Source organism: Muntiacus reevesi, chromosome 1 (assembly GCF_963930625.1).
Source record: "Muntiacus reevesi chromosome 1, mMunRee1.1, whole genome shotgun sequence".
In the NCBI taxonomy this organism is placed as follows: Eukaryota; Metazoa; Chordata; class Mammalia; order Artiodactyla; family Cervidae; genus Muntiacus; species Muntiacus reevesi.
Window position 1 is genome coordinate 100,205,219 of NC_089249.1, and position 6,000 is coordinate 100,211,218.

The 6,000-nt window shown below is 33.5% G+C and overlaps 1 long non-coding RNA gene across 1 annotated transcript in view; it reads right to left on the reverse strand.

The window, feature by feature from the left end:
- Window positions 1-4,664, reverse strand: part of LOC136169198 (uncharacterized) — a 290,702-nt gene extending 286,038 nt beyond the window's left edge. The window contains exon 1 of the long non-coding RNA XR_010663398.1: window positions 4,631-4,664. This is a non-coding gene — a long non-coding RNA (uncharacterized lncRNA). The remainder of the gene's footprint in view (window positions 1-4,630) is intronic.
- Window positions 4,665-6,000: the final 1,336 nt, after the last annotated feature.

Sequence of the window (6,000 nt, forward strand, 5' to 3'; positions counted from 1 at the left end):
ATTTTATAATATATATAATAACAATATATATCAGGCTTCCCTGGTAGTTCAGATGGTAAAGTATCTGCCTATAATGCGGGAGACCCGGGTTCAATCCCTGGGTTGGGAAGATCCCCTGGAGAAGGAAATGCAACCCACTCCATCATCATGCCTAGAAAATCCCTTGGACCGAGGAGCCTGGAGGGCTACAGTCCATGGGGTCTCAAAGAGTTGGGCACGACTGAGTGACTTCACTTTTATAATAACAATGATTCTGCCTCATGACAGTGTTTTAGACCCCACTGTTTCATTTTCTCCAACATTTAGGTATGTTTAACTGTCTATTGTTTACTTTTGTTTTTTAACTGATACTGGTTCAAGTTTATGTTAATCAGTCTAAAGCTGAAAATTTTTGATCTGACTGTCAGACTTAGTTAAATCAGCATCTAAGAGATAAAAGTGTCATGCATTAACTCTGTGGCCAATTCTTTAAGTAGTCCATTTTTTTATACCGAAAATTTTAAGGAGTTCCTTCTTTTTCTTACAGTTTCATCTATGCAAGTGAATGAGATTCTAAAATAGTTAAACCAAACAGATATACAAGTACCAGAGAACAGTGATTTTTTTGCCCTTCTGGAAATGAGAACAGTATAAGTCAATACTACATATACCCAAAATGTCCAGTGGGATAGTATCATGACTGCATGGCTGTTATGAGTTCTAGTCATTTTGTCTTTGTGGGCCCCTTCCTCAGTAAATACATACATACATACATACATATATATATATACACATATATAATTTATATGACTGTGCTAGTATGAAGGTGAATATAACCCAGGCAAGATTCATTGCTATATATTTCTTATTATTCATTTTTATTTTTATTTTAAAAGATGTTATAATGAAAGCATTTCCCCAGGCCCCAAGAATATTGTAGAATCTGGGCACTATGCCACCTATACCTCACAATAAGTTAGTCTTGGTGGGTAGACTATTCCACATGTAGTACAAAACACTAAGTTTCATAACATAAGACCCATGCCAAGAATCCACAACACTGATGACTGCAAAGAGTCAAATGAAATATCATGCAAGAAGATGAAATATAATGAAGAAAAACAGTCTCATATAACACGAACTTTCAAACAAAAATCTTAGCACCCATAAGCTTTCAAACAAAAATTACCATTTTTAACAGAAAATGCAAAAAATTAAGGATAGTGAACATCAATAGATGGAAATATTATACAGCATTCCCCAGAGGACCATGAATATAGTTGCTGACGTCTAAAAGTATGAAGAGAAGAAACCCTGAAACGAATAAAGGAATTTATTAAATAATGTGGTAAATATATAATAGATGACACCCCAATGTGTCACACTTGTATACTCCCTGGAGTACAGATGGAATCTGTGACTTGCTTCTAAACCACAGACCTTGACAAAGATAATAGGATGTTACTCCCAAGATTATGTTTCTCTTGTAAGTCTCCTAGCCACTGGGGAGAGAGACATAGGGATAGAGGTATTCTGTTGGCCTTGAAGAAGTAAGCTTCCACATTGTAAAAGTATCCGTGAAGATCCTTATGGCAGGAAATGGTGGGAAGCTTCCAAAACCTGATGGAGCCCACAAGTCAACAATCAATAAGAAGAATTCGAGGACCTCACTTAAAGAGTTATGAGGAAATGAACACTGACAGCAACCTAAATGAACTTGGAATCCTGTTTTTCCCCAGTTAAGTTACCAGAATAAAATGCAACCTGGCCCACACCATGACCATAGCCTTTTGTGACCTGGAGCAGTGTGTCCAGCTAAGCCATGCCAGGACTCCTGGTTCACAGAAGCTGTGACAACGGATGTGATTTTTTTTTTTCAATCAGCAGATTTTGGTAATTCATTAAATAGCAATAGAAAAAATATACAAATAAGAAATGATAAGTATGAAAAAAGATGATTTGAGAAACGAAATATTCAGGTGTTCAAATAAAAATTATCTCACACACAGTTAACAAACAGAACAAATATTAGGTGCAACACATCTGAGAAAAGATTTAGTGAGTGGAGAATAAACACAAATAGGCTGAAACAACGCATGCAGAGAAATAAATGTGACTAGAATGAGTAGCTCCATCATATATTTAAAAGAAGTTATTAAATAAGGGAATACTGACCATGAGGATTAAAGGAACATTTGGAGACTAATTAAAGATAAAGAAAATATCATGATTAAATATTTTTAGCACCAAATAATGTTTGGATCCTCATACTAAAAGCATCACCAGGTTACATTAGCAGAGCTGAGTAAATTTTAGAAAAATCATCAATTAGACATTGCATACTGAAATGTAGAACATCAAGAAAAAGACAAATATCAAAATAAAAGAGAAAGACTGATCTGGAAAAGTACAACAATCAAATTAGTAGATATTTTATAAGCAGGAATGAATCAGTAAACAGTGGAGTCACAGCTTCAAAGTAAATGAAAAACATTAATAAATTGGCATTTAGTTACTCTCTACTGGCCCTCAAGTGAAAGGGTACACTGTCAACATTTTAGGGAAATGATGCAGAAATGTATTATCTAGAGACCCTCAGTGAATAGATTACTAAAGACTATCATTCATTACAATGAGAAATTAATGCAGCAGATAAATTAATCCAGGGGTTTTAAAAGGGACAAAGGAAACTAGGTTGAACATAGGTTGAACGAAGAAATTTATATAGCAAATCAGAAAGTATGAATAATATTTATTGTAAACATCAAATAAGTAAATGAACAATGCAAATTTTCTATTCAAAGTGAACTGGAATTAAAAATATAAATAATACAGAAAAGGGGAAAATAAGTTAAAAGAGAAGCCATTCCACTGATTTTATTTCTTATCCTTTAAGAGGCCAAATAGTCTAATTAATTTTAATTGGAATTAATATAACAATGGTAAAACATTAAATGTGCTATGGAAACAGTAACACGTATATTTTATAAACCATTAAAGAAAAAATTCTATATAAAAAGGACTTTATCAATCCAACAAAACAAAGAAATTTTAAAAAGTAACAAAATGCACAGAACATAAAAAACACAATTTAAGGTGAAAACTGAAATATATGTCTATAGTCACTATAGTTAGTTCAGTCGCTCAGTCGTGTCCAACTCTTTGCGACCCCATGAATCGCAGCACACCAGGCCTCCCTGTCCATCACCAACTCCCAGAGTTTACTCAAACTCATGTCCATCGAGTCATTATAATCACATGTTAATCTCATCTATTAAAAATGAGAGCACTTCTCTTGTAACTATGTACTGTTTTGGCTAATAAAACTAAGTACACCTTCACAGATTATGTAAAAATTAAAGGATGAAGAAAGATACAACTGAAATAGAGGAATCTCCCTCCCAAGAAAATTCTTATACCTCAATATTTATAATTAAAAAATGAACTTAAGGCAAAAATATCAAGTAGAAAATATATACTATGAAAACTAAGGGTATGCAAGCAATATTTTAAAAGAGTCATATACAACTAAAGTGTCTTCAAAGGTGGTTCAGTGGTAGAGAATCTGCCTGCTAATGCCAAGAGACACATTGAGTTTGATCCCTGGATTGGGAAGATACCCTCGAGGAGGAAACAGCAACCCACTCCAATATTCTGGTCTGGAGAATCCCATGGACAGGAGAGCCTGGTGGGCTACAGTCCAAAGGATGGCAAAGAGTCAGACATGACTGAGAAATTGAGCATACACAAATGTAATTAAAATCAAGTCAAATTATATATAATTATATATATATATATATATATAAAGAAAAATACAGATAAAACAAAACCCGCAAACTTACAAGAAATTCACAAATCCACAAAGAAAGTGAAAATTAAAGCATATCCTACCAGACCCAAATTATTTCATATATAAAGGACCAGTATGACATAATTTATATGTTATCATATGCCTAGAAACTGTATCAATAGATTTAGGAATATTATTTGCAATACTACTTTTGAGTCCCAACTTTATCAGATGATGAAAGTATGCAACCTAGAAAGCATTTTCTTTTTTACATTTAAAAAGAATAAGTAGATATATTTTTTACAGATATATTTCTGCAACGCCAAAGTTTCAACACTGGCCAATATAAGTTTTCATATATTATAACAATTTGGGAAAAATAAAATTGAATTAGCTTTTAATTAAGGAAATAATTTCCAAATTTGGCCTTGAGTATTTAGTATCCAATACCATTCCCACAATATTATTAACTAGCATAATCAACTGCATTATCATCTACTTTAAAGGCAAAGGTAATAGTAGTAGTGTTTTAGTGTGCTATAATTCTGCCATACATTAGACTTAACTTTTCAGGGAAATTTTAGGGCATTAACAAACAATAAGCCAACATGTGAATAAAGCCCATGAGGTAAACTCTGAGACAAAAACATCCTAGTGGTTACACAAATGTTTATATCCCATGTGAATCATCAATTTCAGAGACAGAAAAGATCTATGGGAGATAAATACCTCCCAGCTAGCTTCATATGGATTTTTTTTTCTAGCAATACGGTATATTAAATAAAAATGACTAGTCAGGACTTCCACTACACAAAGGAAAATGTAAAAGATAAACTCCAAATAAATAAGTGAAATTCCTACCATTTGAATGATCCAGAACGTCTCTATGTTTAGCAGAGAGATCCAAGCACCTAGGAAAAAGATGACATATAAATATAATCATTTGTTAAAGTATTTTCAAAAAATTAGACAACAGAGCCAATCATATTTCAGGCAAATGGGTATATTAGTTTTAATATGACAGTTGTAATAAAGTTGTCATATTATCAGAACATTAGGTGGTAAGGAGCTAAGGAAATGGTCCATGGTAACAGGTGTTCTTAATTCAGTATTAGACTAACGTAAACAAATAATTACATTCACAGGGATAAAAAGACAAAAACTGATGTTAAAATAATAAAAAGAAAGTGATAATGATATTATGTATTATTGTGCTTATTTTTATCAAGTGATTAACATAATTTCATATAAGCTTACCGAGTAGTTCAAGATTTTTTACCCATGCATATATGGTCACTTAATTAATAATGAGTCAAGAATATACCATGAAGAAAGGACAGTCTCTTCAATAAATGGTACTGGGAAAACTAGAGTTACATGCAAAAGAATTGAACTGGATGACTATCTTACACCATATTCATAAAATTAACTGAAAATGAATTAAATACTTAAATGTAAGACCTGAAAACATAAAATTTCTGGAAGAAAATATAGACAGTAAGCTTCTTCACTAGCCCCTGGTGATGATTTTTTGAATCTGATAACAAAAGCAAAAGCAACAACAACAAAATAAACAAAAAGCAGTAGTACATCATTCTAAAAAGCTGCTGCACAGCACACACACACACAAACATCAATTAAAGGAAAAAGCAACCTGACGAATAAGAGAAAATTTTTGCTAATATCATATCTGGTAACGGGTTAATATCCACTATATATAAGGAAGTCATACAATCCAAGATCAAAACAACAGTAACAACAATTTGATTTAAAAAAACTATGTATTCTGGAGGACATTGTGATGAGGCCAAAGCTGTGGACATCCCCCACATGGACAACAAGGCACTGAAGAAACTCAAGAAGAATAAGAAATTGGTCAAGCTGGCCAAGAACCATGATGCCTTTTTGGCTTCAGAGTCTCTTATCAAGCAGATTCCACAAATCCTGCGTGCAGGCCTGAATAAGGCTGGCAAGTTCCCTTTCTTGCTGACCTAGAGTAAGAACACAGTGGCCAAAGCTATGAAGTAAAGTCCATGGCAGTGGTTGTTGGCCACATGACGATGACAAGACAATGAGATTGTATACAATATCCACTTCACTGTCAACGTCCTGGTGTCACTGCTCAGTAAAAATTGGCAGAATTTCCTCCAGGCTCTGTACATTAAGAGCACCTTCAGCAAACCTAAGCATCTGTACTAAGGCACAGTGTACTAAGTACTAAGCACCTGTAC